The sequence below is a fragment of the Anomalospiza imberbis genome, chromosome 1, assembly GCF_031753505.1.
Source record: "Anomalospiza imberbis isolate Cuckoo-Finch-1a 21T00152 chromosome 1, ASM3175350v1, whole genome shotgun sequence".
Taxonomy (NCBI): Eukaryota; Metazoa; Chordata; class Aves; order Passeriformes; family Viduidae; genus Anomalospiza; species Anomalospiza imberbis.
The window spans coordinates 110626781-110641417 of record NC_089681.1 but is presented as its reverse complement, the minus strand read 5'-3'; the positions used below and the strand labels follow the sequence as shown (position 1 = coordinate 110641417).

The 14637-nt window shown below is 38.1% G+C and overlaps 1 long non-coding RNA gene across 8 annotated transcripts in view; it reads left to right on the top strand.

The window, feature by feature from the left end:
* LOC137483141 (uncharacterized) overlaps positions 1 to 13205 on the top strand; it is a 53209-nt gene extending 40004 nt beyond the window's left edge. For 3 of the 8 annotated variants that reach the window (XR_011004365.1, XR_011004360.1, XR_011004366.1), the window contains 4 exons: positions 1276 to 2762; positions 3887 to 3949; positions 9656 to 10376; positions 12292 to 13106. This is a non-coding gene — a long non-coding RNA (uncharacterized lncRNA). Of the gene's footprint in view, positions 1 to 1275; positions 2763 to 3886; positions 3950 to 9655; positions 10377 to 12291; positions 13107 to 13132 lie in introns of those variants that run through there. The other 5 variants (XR_011004380.1, XR_011004374.1, XR_011004379.1 and 2 more) reach the window with 5 other exon arrangements.
* Positions 13206 to 14637: the final 1432 nt, after the last annotated feature.

The following is a 14637-nucleotide window of genomic DNA, read 5'->3' as shown; positions in this document are numbered from 1 at the left end:
AGTCAGTTTATTATTTAAAAAAAAAAAAAGGCATGCCTTCCAATATTTATGTTGTGAAAACTAGTTAGTAACTGTTACCAGGTCACCTTTTGAATAAAGTTCATTACTTGATACATCGCTCTTATATTTGTCTCTAGATGTTTTTCTAATTCTATCATGATGTTTTTGATAATGGAATGACTAAAGCTCCATATAGGATTCATAATTTGTTTGTGGCCTGAGTGTTTACAGGGCAGATTTTTCATGTTTTTCTCTGTTAATTTTTAAATAAATCCCAGGTATGTTTGTTCCTTTAAGCACCAGATGTTTTCATATTTCTTTCCTGGTGATACTAACACCCCATATATATACACACATATATGTGTATTTTCTCTTCCCTTCTTGATGTGCATTGGACTTAATGACACTGAATAGCCTCTGGCATTTTATCACCCATTCAGTATTGAACCACTTCCAAAGCTTTTCATAGCCAGTCCTAGATTTCCTCAGCCTAATAGTTTTGTGTAATCTGATTTTTTCCCTTTGTCTTATTATGTGTGTTCTTTTTCACAGTGTTTTTGAATATACTGAAGGCCCACATCTGTCAGCTGAGCCTAACTCAGTGAATCCTGAAAAAGAATACAAGCAGTATAGAATATGACCTTTAAAAATAATTCAGGCTTTTTTCTTCTTACTAAAATGATTTGTACAGTTTTAGTTTTATTATTTATTTATTACATAAGTAGACATATTTATAATTTGTTTTCACAATGCAGTTCTGCTTTTCAAAGCACTTACAGGATAATGGAAATAGAAGACAAGAGTAATTTGCTGCTTTCTGATAAATATCACACATTGACATTAATGACGAATATTTTATTTCATATTTCACTCTATGGGATTCTTTCACATACTGACATTTTAGGGTGATTGCCAGGAACGAACTGTATAAAAGAATCTGTTATTTTAATTTTTTAAATGTAAAGATTGTCTTTGACGGTCTACAATTTCCTATTGGCTTAATCCACTATACTTACTTATTAAGCTATGAATACCTGCAAATCCTTTATAGGATTAACTGTATCTGCCTGCTAAGCTTTCCAAGACAGTTAAAAATAACTGCAGGCTGATTCTACTGACACACTAAAAATTGGACCTGCTCTACATTTTGTGTTGTATTTGCTGCTGCTTTGACAGATGTGATACAGTCTGGAGGTACTTAAACCTTCTGTGAAGTTGGGTTGACCAAGTGCTCTCAATAACCCAGTTCTGACTAGCAGCTGCTTTCCCTTACAGCCTAAAGAGTATCAGCATTTGCTTTGTCTCATGAAAAATGCCAGTGACCAAGAACATATAAGCTGGACAGAGAAATTGAGCTTGATATCAATTTGTGAAATAAAGGTGTCCTTCTCTGAAGAAAAGGCTTTGATTTATACAAGTGGTCTGCAGTGCAGTCCTTTCCGTTTGATGCAGCTTTTGCTGGCTGTACTTATTGACTTCAGAAAATGAGTCCCTTTTCCACATTTACAAAATTGTTATATTCTAATACAGTATAAGCATGTGTGCTGGATGCTGCTAGGTATTGTTAGGAAGGCAGCCAAATATATTATATTCATCATCATATCCATAAGTGGAAGCCTTACAGGGAATGCACAGCTCTTCTCGATGGTCTGGAGAGTGCAGGAGACAGCATCACATTAAAATGTGTACTGCCTCTATTCCTGCTGGCTGTCAAGGAAGAAGAGTTGAACTTCACCACCTTCCTTGATCAAGGAAGTTAAATAGTGCAATATATAAAATGGAAACTTTGAGACAAGACTTTGCACTTTCTGTTGTCTTTTCAGGTATTTTCTCCCGCAAGTCTTGTACTGGTACAACAGAAATTTCTGGCTGCAAAAGGATACCATAAATGCTGGTATTTTCATGCTGTCAAAGGATAGGATGGGACAGTGATTCTCTGCTACAGTCATTTCTACCTTCATTACCAGATTGTTTAGGTTCTTGCACAAAAAAAAGCAGAAATGCATATAACAGCTGAAACTGGTTCTCACACTTATAAGAACTGAAGGAATGTAACATGGCATAAAGTTATTTCCCCCCCAAGTGATAGGCATCAGGCTAATTAATACTTATCTGGGTGCATGAAACCTGCATTTGTTTAAAGCTGAAGGGGGAATATTGAAAACCAAATTCAGTCAGATGTAGGTACTCACAAGGGACAACTCTGTCACCATTCCTTATAGTGAACTCCCGACTGTAAAACAATATATGAATATATGAATATGAACTTGGGTCGGGGCTTGCCAGCCGCCCTGTCAGACTGTAAAGCACTGACACAAATGTGGAAGGAATATTGAATATATAGTGTGGATTCAGCCTTCAATCCCCAAAAGTATAGCTGCTAGAATTCTTTAGCTTAGCTAGTTGAAGAGCTAAGTAGTTGCTGAAAAATTACTTAATTATTATGCTATTTGGCAGTAGGAGGGCTGTAGATTTTCCTGCTCTTCTAAATATGTAAGCAAACTGCACAACCCAAGCTGAAGGTTCTAGCTCAGACACAATAAGCACTGTAACTCCATTAACATTAATATGTGCTAATTTATGTCTAAAATACGTATTAAATATTGTGCTCAGGCAACTTCATATTGAGCTGTATCACACAATCACGTTGTTCTTTTACTATATCTAGCTAAAGGAAGTCAACAAAAAGTTGGGAGAGTTACATTTTAACCCCTTGTTCCAGTCAATGTCTGCCTGTGTGTGGCCCTGGTCTGCCTGAGGAGGTGCCATAGGTAAACAGATACATTGCTTGTGATACTTCAGTGTTTCTTAGATCTAATTACAGAATTTCTGCAGTGTCCCCTATTGCACTACTCAAGCAACAGATGCCACAGACCTACCAGGTGGATTGTGTGGTTCTATTTATTTCAATACTGATTTTTAAAATTAGGCATATATTCCTTAATGTTTGGTTTTATCTGAACTTCACCACAAACTGTCAAGTTAAATTTTACTCAGTGTGTGGTTTTGGAGGGAGAAAATGGATTTGTACAAAATGCACTTCCTAATATAAACTATTTAGTATTTTGTTGTGAAGAGAAGGTAGCATTCTTATGTTTTAAAAGAGAAATATTGTGGAACCCAAGCTTGTCAAATTTTTGCCAGAAACTTGCTGGTTGCCTGCCAGCCTCTACCCATCCACTTGGCAGGTGGCCCAGCCTTCCAAGAGCTACAGCTGCCTCTGCGGCAGGGCTAGCAGCACTTGCTGGGCTGCAGGTCCCTGAGCAGGTGTCCAGATGGAATCCCTCCCAAAGGGTCCCTGTCACCTGAGGTGACACACTGCGCCTCCTGGCAGGGCTGGAAGCTAAGGAACTTCCAGGCCTGGAAATGTTTTATCTTGTGCCAACTTTTAGTAGTTCTTTAAGAAATTGTTTCGTAAGTGGACATTCTATTTCTGTCACTTAGGAAGGCCTTGTACCTGAAAGCAGGGATGGATGCCTTTAACACATCACTTTGTAGCTATCCTGCTTCTGAGGAAGGTTCATGGAGAAATGACACAAAATGCAGCAGCATGTCTAGAGGAATGTTGCTTTTTAATTTGGATTTTGGCTTCTGACATTAGCATTAGGTTTTGTTGAGGTTTTGTGCTTTCATTTTATCTTAACAGACATTCTTGTTTGCCCCCCCTACTAATATCTAATCTTATTTGAGATTCAATCAGACATCAGCAATATCTTGTGGACTAACATGCAATTTTTCAATCAGTTAAATATTCATGGTAGTTGATACAACCTTGGTATTAATAATGTATTGTGAAAGAACTGTAAGAATAAATAGAAGCTGATAAGCTTTATGCTGGTGTGTACATGGTTGTTGACCTTAGAATTTTTTTATCCTATCTTTTTAGGGCTGAGAAAAGTACAATTTAAGAGCATGGAGCATTCTGGGGTGTGTAACTCTTTGTATCAAAGTAAGTGCCAACTCAGGTTAATAAATAATAAAAGTGCACAAAACAATTTTTCTTCCTTTTCCTGATTATTCTTTACTATTTTGCTGCATTTTGAATAGCTTGCTGAAAAACTTACCTTTCCTAATGGAGCTCTATTCCAAAAATAAATCAATTACACAATAATAGGCAGGGTTGGAGAAGAACCATCTTTTCTGTTCCAGCTTTTGGTTGTAGATTGTTACTTGATGTCATGTAAATAAATAAATCAATCTCAATTTTATTGAAGCCAAATAATGATATTGAAAGATACATGTAATGAAGGAACTGTGATACACCAAATATTTTATAGACCATTATCTGGAGATGATACCTTTTTTATGACTGCCCTCAAGGAAATGTAATGAAGAATTTTTAATTAACATAGTACAGTAGAGCATAAGAAAGTCTTGTAATTAATTTGGCAAATGGGAACAGTGCTACAAAAGAAGATGGTATTCTGATAAAATTTCTCCAGCTTAGTAACTTTTTCAGCAAATATGCTTAGTGATTTTACTTCAGACCCCACTAAAGGCAGTAACTCTATTCCTGAAGTTCTTAGTGGGGTAGAGTGACAGTTTCAGAGTCTAGGTGGACATTATTTTGGCTTATACAATGTTACTTCACAGTGCAAGAGATGAATGATTAAATTGTGCCCTATTTAAGGAACCAATGGCCTGTCAAAATCGGTACAAAAGGTGGAAGCACTATAATTAAAAAAAAAAAAAAATTAAGCATTCCTCTCCTGTTCCTCAGCTAGTACAATATGCTGGAGTGGAGGTTAGCCTTATTGTGCATTTTTCAGATGCTTCCAAATAGCTGCCCAAAATGACACCAAGCTCAATTTATTTGCCCCTCTGCTACTGTAGCTTTATGTGTATTGAAGCACTGGGGGTCTCTTAATAATAAAATTATAATGAAATAGAAATAAATCGTACACTCTGTTTCTTGCTGATGTGATGACAAGTAGCTTCTCTTTTATTTTATTACTATATTGCACTAGCCAATATAAAAAAATTTGCCAACATGTTTTTCACAACACCTACAGATTAATAATTGTACTTACTGATTAATAACACTTACTGATCAATAACTGCCTAACTCAATTTCTGCTTACAAACTTTATAATAACATGCTTACATAAAGTAGACTATGATGGTCACATCTTCAGCTACATTCTGGCATAGCTCCAACTGCATAGCTGTTGACTTCATGAGGATTTGGATACAAACTTAAAGTTAAGCCCATGCTTAACTGCTTTGTCAATCTGTCTCTCTCTCCCCCTCTCTTCCTGCTGTTACTGTCATATAACATCTATGAAATTTAGTTCATGCTGACATATGAATGAGTGTTCAGGTATTTCTATACACTCCTTGTACAAGAAACTGTGGTTGATTCACTCTTGTTTCAAGCCTGAAGAAAAGACTGCACCCACTGTGACTTCCAGAGTGGTGTGAGCATGTGTGTTTATCTGCTCTCAAAGGTCACGTGTGGGCCTCTCTTCCAACCAAAACTTCTGTAAAAAGGGAGACTGCATTTCAGAATAAAACCTTCTCTGGGATTTCATGCCAAAATTCAGGCTTTTTGTAGCAGTTGTAAATTAAGTAATTTTTTGTTTTTCGATTTAAATCATTTAGAGGTATCAATAATTTCATAAACATTTTTTCATTGCATTTAAAAACCTTTACAGCAAAATACTACATCAGTAATACTAGCAAAGATTTAGAAAGTGAGTTGTATAACTACTATTATATATCATCTCATACAAAACAGAAGTTACTACACAAAGGAAAGTATAATAAAATTATAACTGTAGGCAGTGGCTTTCATGAAGAGTGTAAGTTTTTCAAATAATTAATAAACTAAGATTTTTAACCAGAAATGTAACCTTGTGTTTATGTGATTTATGTGCATTCGTCCCCAAAACAGCATACAGCTACAATAAGGTTTAGTTGGGCATTTATACATGACCATATTAATGAATGTGATATTTGACTATCTAGAGAGCTGTGGATATATTATAAAAGGTTTTATAACTATTTTAATTATTGTAATAAATCAGAGCTAAGTGACAATATTGTCATAAATTAGAGGGAATAAATATTTTAAGCATGTATTTCCTTAAATTTTATCTCCTAAAAAGTTAGACAGCATTTCTGTGTATCTCTTCATAGTTTGGTATTTGCTAGATGTACTGTTGTTTCCCCTGGCATATGTGTTCTGTAAGGCAAGGGACAACAGAATCAAGAAATAAACATCTGACCATGTCACAAATCCAATTAACTCTGACAAGGGCTAGTAAAGTCAAGTGAATAACAAAGCAGTGCTGTCTGGAAGCAGCTTTGCAGACAGTAGGACACCAGCTGGACGAAGAAAAAGTACTTCAGGCAGCTGAATTTTCTGCCTCCACTAAGACCATCTTATGCCCCGGTGAGGTCACAGCACTATAGCATTTTCAAGTGTCAGATCTCATCTCTTCACTGTTTCTAAGCGGCAGGGAGGAGGAGGAGGGAAGTATTCCCCTCACAGAATGTAAAATATGTGCTAATGTCATTATAAGGTAATGCAGTGAAGCAGAAACTGCAGCTACCATTGCACAGCCTCTCCCCAGCCACCACCACAGCATTGGGTTATGACAGAAACCTCCAAGAGATTTTAGTGCAGCAATCATTGGGCAGAAATTGTGGTGGTTTTCTAATCCCAAGGCCTGTGCATGTTCAAAGTAGCTCTTCTTTTTCTAGCTCTTGACACATGCAGCTAACCAATGTCCCATTTAATGGAATTGAATGATTAAATGATTACTTCACCAGTCTGCTGTGTTCATCCATGCTTGAGACTCAGAAATGTGGGGGAATTTCTCAGCTGGAGTATAGCAGTGTCAATCTAGAGACATTCCTTTGGCAAAGTTATTTTGGGTTTATCTTGAGAGGAGAATCCACTCCCTGACCATCTGACTGGAAATTTAAATTCTTCACTGCTTGTTTCCAGATAGAAAGGAAATACGTGCTCCATTTACTTTTTCTGTGTAACCCAAACAACACAGTGTTACCCTTGGAATCTTTTCTTGCTCTAACCTATTTTCCTGTCATGCAGTATCCTTAAGTAAAATGCTTTCAATTTACACTGTAGTAATGGAAGGAATCTTATACCCATATACAATAGTCAGTATTTGTACTGTTAATTATCAGCATTATTTGGAGCTCCTAATAACCTACTTTTCTGGTAACCAGAAGAGTCAAATATGTAGTTTGTCAGCCTTAACATGGGTTATAAAACTGAAACAGATATTCTCAGCTTTAAGATGGAGGAAGGACTATTTCTTAGGAAACAATATGAGAATTGTGGTTAGCTCATAACTCACAGCTAGTTTGCAGCTGAAATTTCCCAACACTTTTCTAATATTTCTATTTAATTGAAACTAAAATTATATTAACTTCAGCAAAATTTTCCAAAGGGAGATTTCTTTAGTTCAGAATGGGATTTCTGGGTTCTAGAATCCAGAAACAAATACACACAATGACTCAGTGATTAGGTTATTAAAATACTAGATTTAGAGGAGGAAACTGTTTCCCCTTTTCTAATTCTACATGTTTCTATGCATTGCATCTTTTGAATCTTCCCCCCCACCCCCCACAACTTAAATAAATACTTGTTAATCTTGGAGTTGATCCCAATTTTCCTGATACTGAGAATTTAACATGGGGTGAGATGGGTAAATTGAAGTGTCAAGATGGTCTCTGAAATCAGAAAAAGGAGCAAGGAAAGAATAAAAATATGCAGAATTGTTTCTACAGAAAATTAAAAATTAAACATGTCATCATGCTTGTACATTTTTTAAACTGCACTGAAACTTGATCTTCTTGCTACAACTTTGGACACAAATAGAATTTAGCAAATGGAGATATGCTGTAGAAGCAGCACAGGCATATGCTGACATAAGATTACCATATGTCAGTCCACAGTGATTCTCAAGCTCCTGAGACATGTTTTGTTCTTTAAATAGTTTTTCCATTTTTTTAACATTTTGAAGCACATTGACTATTTTCATTATGCTTTTTTCCTTCTTCCTTTGAAGCCAGATGCATTTACAACTGAGTTAGATTAGGCAGGGAGGACAGATAGAAAGAAGCTAAAATAGCTTTCAGAAATTACTACTGCAGTCAAATATATTTGGAAATTCAAGAATCAACATGAACTATTGAAATAAAATAAAGTCTACATTAATCTTTATAAATAAAGAAAACATAGGGGTTAGGATTTTTGTCTTGCATTCATCCAGGATCAGATGCAGTATTTTGTTCCTGGGATGTAACACTGCAAGTTTAAATTTAATTTAAAAACCAACAAAACTCCCTTTGCATTTAATCATATATCATTAAAACCTGAGGTTTTGACTTGAACTGGAGACTGTCTGAGTCAGAACCACACAGATTCACACAGAGACCTATAGTAGCTGCCAACGGGGTATTTCTGTTGCTTTTCACAACAAACAAACAAAAAAGGGATATCTCAGTATGATCTTCAGATGTGCAGCATGAAGGCATTTAGATGCAAGTTTTACAGAGCCTTACAATTTTAGGCAAATAATAGGTAAAACCCCCTCCTATTTCTTAAAAAAAACCAACTCCATCACTATATAACATCTTTCAACAAATTTTGTGGCAGTCTTATGTTTCAAAGTTCCTAAAGGTTTTGGAGAAAAAAATACTTCCAATTTACTCAAATGCCTGTGAGGGCTTAAAAAAATAAGGAAAAATAATGAGAACATACATAAAAATTCTACTGCATACTGTTAAGGTAGAAAAACTACTGAACACATTTTGTGGCTTTTGCAACATCTCATGTAGGCTTTATCAGCCAAATAATTTGTTTCTTTAGTGAAAAAAATTGCTTTATACTTCTCAAGAGAGGAATAATCTATTTCTGAATGTCTGGAGAAATGCTGAGAATAATAACTACAACAAACAAGTCATTAGTAAGAATTTACTTTTTCAGTGCCTGGAGACATAATATAATTTCCTAATAAACTCCAGTCTCCTAGCTCCTAGCCTCCTAGCTAGCAAACCAGACATTCAGTATTAAGAGTTTCCTACTAAGTGTGCATATCAGCTTGGGCCAGCACAGGAAGAATTCTTAATACTGGGCTGAAAGAACCAAACCTCAAAGCCTCTGATTCATCACAGGTACATTTGCTTTCTAGTTCTGTGTCTTAAAAAGGGTCAAAGCTCTGCAAGGTTGAAGGGCATAAAGTAGTGCTTGACACATTGGACATAAACACATATATCATGCAGACATCCTCCTGTTAGGAATAAATAAATTCCTGCTTGCACTAAAAGGCACTGATGTAATCACAAAATGTTTTAGAGACCTTTTATTCCTAACTGGGCAACACTGGAAATTTTGCCCCTCTGCAAGTTATGGATTGAGTCTTAGCATACTTTTATTGAAATGAAGGTACTCCAGTCAATTTGAGAGTTGAACTGGAAACCAAAGTTCTATAAGATTTGTCCTGGCCTTCTCTACTGGAAGGTAAACAACCCTGGATATATGGTGATATGTGAATAGTTCTTCTCCCACAACCTCTTTGTTGGTCAGAGTAATTGTAATTGGTTGGGCAGATTTCTTCTGAATGACACTGGAAGAGAAAAATGAAAAAGATTATACAAAACCTTATTTTGTTTCTTATCCTAGGAAAGCCTTACATGGCACAATTTGGATGATCTCTGGACTTAAACCCATTACCCAAAAAAGATAATGGTGCTGTTGTGAGACCCAAAGGAAGGGACAACACATAATACCATAAACAAGTAAAACCAGAGGAGATCTTGAATGAGCAAAGAGGAGGTACGTGATGGAGTTATTTACCAGGTACTATAACATGAAGAAAAGCAGAGCACCTCTTCTCAAAAGGGAATTACAGAAATTAATTGATGATATTGTGGCATCATTCCTCTAAATCCCTTATGCTCCACAGTTCCCTGTTTCTCAGAGGTACCCCCTTGCTCTCAGAAGTTTTGCACCCACTTGTTCTCTTTCTACATGCCAACATCCTGTCTAAGTTTGTCTCCTGGCTCAGCATCTCTATCTGACTGTGAACAATGCTGTCACAGTGGTAAACACTGTCAGAAAGATATCCTCTCTCTTTTTTTTGTACGTGAAAGTAAGAGGTAAGAAGGGTGTACTCAAGGTGTTTTCCTGGCACTGCTACAGTGCCTGGAGGACAAAGGGTATTCCTCCTCCCCTGCACCACCAAGCAATCCATGTTCCAGCACCAGAGTGAAGAGCAGGATATGAAACTACTAAAACAGTGTCATTCAGAACCTGGAGGAGTGAGAAAAGAGGGCTTTTGTCTGCCTGTGGAGTTTTTATGTACATAATGGAGACTGGTGTGAAGCATATCTATGGGAGACAGGTGAAAGGGGAACTTGGTGCTTCTGAGAGGTCCTGTGGTTGAGGAAGTTTTGTGAGAGAGCTTTTTTTCAGAGAGTTTCAAAATAGGTGATGATGATGTGCAGTACTGGGCCAATTCCCACCAGATGCAAAATAACTTCTGTGTGAGAATATACTGGAGCTGTGAGGAACCTCAGCCCCTGCAGTTTACAGCTGTCAATCTGCCTCTGCTGCTCGGAACAACTTGCTAAAGTAAGCACAGCCTCTGCTGGTTTATTCACTGAGCACAGACAGAACAAATACATGCAATGCACAATAATTTTCCAGGAAAATATGTTCCATAGCGCTCTGAAAGTAAAAATGCTGTATTTAAATGAGATTCACAGCAGTGTGTTTATTGACTTTGAGAGATTGATTCACAAAAAGAGGATTACCAAACTGAGACTAATAGCTACATTCAACATAATTATGCTAGTTTACATTGTAAACAAGAATTCCACAGGCCCAGCAGAAAAGTACCTGGGGGTGTTGGTTGACATCCAGCTGAACATGAATCAGCAGTATTCCCAGGTGGCCAAGAAGGCCAATGGCATCCTGGCCTGTAAAAGAAACAGTATAGCCAGCAGGACCAGGGCAGTGATTGTCCCCCTGTGCTCGGCACCTCAACTTCTGTGTTTAGTCTTTGGCCCCTCACTGCAAGAAAGACATTGAGGTGCTGGAGCGTGTCCAGAGAAAGGCAACAAAGCTTATGAAGGGCCTGGAGCACACGTTCTGTGAGGCGCAGATGAAGAAGCTGGGGGTGTTTAGCCTGGAGAAGAGGAGGCTCAGGGAGTACCTTATCGCTCTCCACAACCCCCTGTAAGAAGCTTGTAGCCAGGTGGAGGTCAGCCTCTTCTCCCAGGCAGCCAGTGGCAGGTACAGCATTGGTACAACCTGTTGCTCCTGGTGCTGGAGTCACCATCCCTGGAAGTGTTCAAGAAATGACTGAATGTGGCACTAAGTGCTATGGTTTAGTTACATGGTGGTGTTTGGCCACAAGTTGATCTTGAAGGTCTTTTCCAACTTTAATGACTCTTTCTTAATGATCATTCAATATTTAAACATGCCTTGTTTTATTGGACAGTGCCACCTAGGGGGTAATGGCTTTTAAACTAGAGTGGCAAAGGAGAGGGAACTTTATTAATAACATAGAAAGCATTTCTTCTATTAAATTCTCTTTTGGAATATCCTAGGCAAACAAAGTGCTGCTGAGATTTTCATACTGTGGAATCTGGCAAAAAATTGTAATTTTCACAGGTCCCTTTGGAGCTGGCCATACTCTTTTCTCTCTTCCATAGCCTGGCAGTGATTGGGGATGCCACAAATCCTGATCTTCTCCTCTGCTAGCCAGGTCTTGCTGGTATGATCAGCGGCGAGGTTATCTACATCTCATTACAGCTGTAAGGCTGGCTAGGAGATTGCTGTATTGCTGGGTTTGGGTCTCCAAGGACTTGAAATAGAGCCTGAAAAGTTTGCTTTTTGAGGCCAAAAGCAGAGAGAAAACCCTGGTCTACTTCTACTTAATCTAGTCTGCTAAAGAAAGTTAGTGTACAAGGCAGGAATGAGATGCTGAGACTACTCTATCTGAGAGCAGATAGGTTTTATTCCTCCTGAAACTTCCCCCACTGTCCTTGAAATTACAAATTACAGTTGGCTCCTTTGGGCTTCTAATGATTTAACCTAGAAATGGGCAAAAGAAACTCAGAAAAACTGCCCATCTCTGTACCATGTTTATTTTCTTCAGAATGAGATTTGTTTTAAAACCCTGAATTGTGGTAATTTCTTTCCTGAAAAAACAAAATTCCAGCAGAGGTAATATTTTAAGAGTGTTTTTTTTTCCCCACACACTTTTTTAATTCTCATAAATGGTATTTGATTTTATTCTGTATCTTCCACAGCAGATGGCGTGCCTGCCTCCCTGAGACCAGAGATCCCAAGCAGAATGCAAATGATACAAGAACCTTGTATAACATAGAAACAGTAGTACAGTATAAGAAACAATTATGCAAGAAACCTGCTCCTCTTTCCTTAGAGGAAAGTAGTGATGCTATCACAATATTTTTGAAGGAAAAATGTCAAAATTTTTGATTGCATGACTGTGTGTTTGAATTGTAATAAAGGGCAGATCTCTTCCTTTCCTTCAGTAACCTCCACACACATAAGCAACTGAGTGTTAATAAGAAGAGATTTTATTTAAGTTCCTTTTAAAAATAATCCATACTGAAAAAAAAAGGCCAGCTGATAAAAATTGCTTTGTCTGCCCCCTAGAAATGGAAAAAGAAAAATTATTTTGGAACTACAAGCCACAGATATGGCAAAATGATGATGGAAGTTGTACCAAAGCTTGCTGTAAGTACCCCTCAGGTAAACAAGTCCTGTGGTAAAATTATGGCTGGATGGATTGTCTTAGGTTGCAAGATGTGGCTGGGGGTGTGTATTCTATTGCCATCTGTTAGAGGTGGGGAAGTTATCTTCTGTTAATTGGGACACCTGTCAAAACCAGCTGGGGCAGTTTTCTTTATCTCTTCCACGACCAACCCTCTTTCCAGAGAGATATCTGCTGTTTATGGGCCATTGAACATCACTGTGTGACTGATAAAATTACATCATCCCATTGGGAGATGCTCCACCCAGGGGGAGGAGCCAAGCATTCCTACTTGGATATAATCTGAGGTTTGGAACACCACAAGCAGCCTTTTCCCACCAGATTCCCAGAGGAGCGGCTGTCCCCTCCACTAGATTCCCAGAGGAAGACCAGGTCCACCTACACCACCACTGGACCGTCAGAGGAAATCTACAGCCTTCTACCTGAACCACTCCTGTCACTCCAGGAGGACTGCAGCCACCACTTAATGGGACTGCTACCAACACCCTGACCAACAGGGCGTCAGGTTGTATTCTGACTCTGTCAGTGGTTTTTTTTTTTGTACTATCGCATTTGTATTTTTAATTTTCCTAGTAAAAAACTATTATTCCTATTCCCATATCATTGCCTGAGAGCACCTTAATTTAAAATTATAATAATTTGGAGGGAGGGGGGGTTGCATTTTCCATTTCAAAGGAGGCTCCTGCCTTCCTTAGCAGACACCTGTCTTTTCAAGCCAAGACATGGATAAAGCAAACTCCTACTGTCCTCTAGATGTCACGATGTGGAAAAGGACCAGCTGGATACTAGGGCTGCCACACTTGAAACTAAATAGGTTTTGATGTGATCGTTAAAGAAAAGCTACAGTACGGCACAGCAAATTCACCGTGGTGCCCATCCTGATGTGACATGCTCTGGAGCAAGCAGGCTTCTGCTCAAGCACTGGGAATAAACACTGGACCAAGCATGGGAGACAGGGACACAGACATTCACGTCAGGTCCACATTGGCCATTCTGGCATGGTCACTCGGCATAGATTTTTGGTGACTTCCTTGTTTTGATAAAATCAGAGAGAATATGCAGTTATACTTGCAGCATAGTGCTCTTCCCCTTATAGGTTTTATTTGGTACCAAAACAGCATGGTTTTTAAATATATATGCACATATAGAGTGGCAACATTAATAAATAATTACAATGTTAAATATATACACTTCAGGAGAACTTGCTATTGCAACTTTACTTGCAGGTACTCGCAAATACACACAGGTCTTGTCCAGCGGCTCTTTCATACAAAAGAAGATACAACAAATTCTGAGACTTGGAATAAGATATTTAAGAATAAGGATTGTGTGATTCTTTCCTATATATGTGTCTAAAAGAAAGCCTGAAGATCAGAGTTGAGTGAAAATGAACTGAAGAAGCAGTGACAAATAGTAAGTTATTAGACATAATTTGGAATATGCAGAACTTCAGTTACAAAATAGAATCATCCTGCTCTTCAAATTCCTTAAATAATCCTGTTCCTTTTCAGAATCCTTCATTACAGGGCCTTTCTCATTAAAAGCTGTGATTTAAAGGTGTTCAGAGCTGGTGTGTGTTAGAGTGCATTTCTTCCCAACTGTTTCCCTGTGTTAAATCTTTCCTTACCTACAAACCTGACTTCTCTGAGGGGCCTGATAGCAGAGTTAGGGAGAACACTGTCACTGGAGGCCACTGCAAGAAGACTGCTAAGAAATCCTGCTTCCACTAAAAGTCTTTAGCTGTTGACTTCCCCAAGGACAACTTTCCTCTAACATGCAAGAGGCGCGCCATAGGTGCAGTGTGCGTGACACTCTCTGGGCTGTCTTGACAAGTGTTGTCTGTTGTCAACGAGACAAA